Source organism: Sesamum indicum, linkage group LG12, assembly GCF_000512975.1.
Source record: "Sesamum indicum cultivar Zhongzhi No. 13 linkage group LG12, S_indicum_v1.0, whole genome shotgun sequence".
Classification (NCBI taxonomy): Eukaryota; Viridiplantae; Streptophyta; class Magnoliopsida; order Lamiales; family Pedaliaceae; genus Sesamum; species Sesamum indicum.
In genome coordinates, this window is record NC_026156.1 from 2,516,594 (window position 1) to 2,518,252 (window position 1,659).

The 1,659-nt window shown below is 32.5% G+C and overlaps 1 protein-coding gene across 1 annotated transcript in view; it reads right to left on the reverse strand.

The window, feature by feature from the left end:
• The window catches only part of LOC105175200, a 9,891-nt gene that overhangs the window by 4,394 nt on the left and 3,838 nt on the right, over positions 1-1,659 (reverse strand). The gene's annotated exons all lie outside the window — the stretch shown is intronic.

Genomic DNA, 1,659 nt, shown 5'->3' on the forward strand with positions numbered 1-1,659 from the left:
TTTTTTTTTTTTTTTTTTTTTTTTTTTGGGGGGGGGGGGGGTTGGAATATAAGGGATTTTCTTGAAGTTTTTCATAATTATAATAATTTTGTTCTTATTTATAAATTATAAATATCCTATCGAATTGATAATTGTTTAACAAATACCTTTTAATTTTTCAAATAACGCGAAAGTAATTATAATTACGATAAATTTCAATAGAGTTTATTGTAAATTATTCTTTCTTTTGTAAAATAATTTTATTCCAAAAATATTTTTTATGAATTTATCATAAGATTCGAATTATACGGTCATTTTTCAGTTATTTATATAGTAATTTCACTTTTTTACATGTTCTATATTTTGGATAATTAAAAGAAAAAAAATTGAGTGAGAATGAATTTATCTTATTTTATAATCAAAATCAAGACCAGAGTATGGTAATGAAGGATGATGATAGGCTAAGGACCACAGGCAGAGGGGTGGAAGCGAAGCAGCCAATGAAAAAAGAGGAGGGTGGTCTTGATGGACTGTGACTGTGACTGTGAGTAGTCACAGACACACACACACCAATTCAACCAATCAATTATAACCACTGCAAGTTTCCTGGTTTTGTCCATTTCAGGGGAGAGAGAAGGACCGTAGGGCTAAAATGGTAAATACAGGCGAATAACACTAAGACTCCCCCACGGTCAGGAAAGGCTGCCCGAGCAAGGCCAAAATGTGTGGACAAAACAATGAAAGACACACATGAAGACACTGCCCGGCCACGGAATCTACTAGGTTATATTCCGGGTCCGGAGGGTGTCTGAACCCACTTCCTCACTTTGCAAATATCAAACTTGTAATATAGAAATTAGATTATTTAAGTGACCTTTTGGGTGTGGATTGGGGTGACTATGTCGAGTGTTTTTTCATCGAGTCCATACAATTCTTATAAACTTGTAATTTTGAAATAAAATATTTAATTTATAATTAACAGGACAAAATAAATACGTCAAATTAATTTCGGACGAAATAGGTTGTACAGAGGGAGTATTGGGACAAAGTAGCCAATTGATAAGACATGATACGCTAGAAAGTTTGGTGTTTCTGAATGATAGGAAGATCCAATTTGATATTTTATTTTTTATCTTTTTGGGGTTTAAATTGTGGGAAGAGCAAGAATGATGTAATTGAAGAGGGAAGGCGATGTGACTATCCCCCACTAAGATACCATCATTGTCATCCATTCCTCCAACTTTTGGTGGACTTTGACAAGAAGATGAATCGCTTCATTTCAACACCATCCATAAATGCAAACTTACTATGAATGATTGACGCCAGTTTGTTTAATACTTTGCAGCTAAAAACTTATAATTAGGTAGTGTTAAATAAGTTTGGATAAACTGCCAAATCAATATCATTGTTACTAATAGAAAACACAAAATAGACAACTAGTGGTACTTGATAAATTTATCGTTCAGATATTTATAATAGTGGTCTAGATTAATTTAAAACGTCCAACTCCCATTGATCTAACGGACTAGGAAATCATTCTATACAATCTAAATAAAAATGCATGTATATTTTTTGTACTGTTTGATAATTTTATGGGTAGGAATATGAAGTGTGTTAGTATTACTTAAATAGGGTTGCTTTGGCAAGAATCAAATTCCAATACTTTAGTAAATGACACTC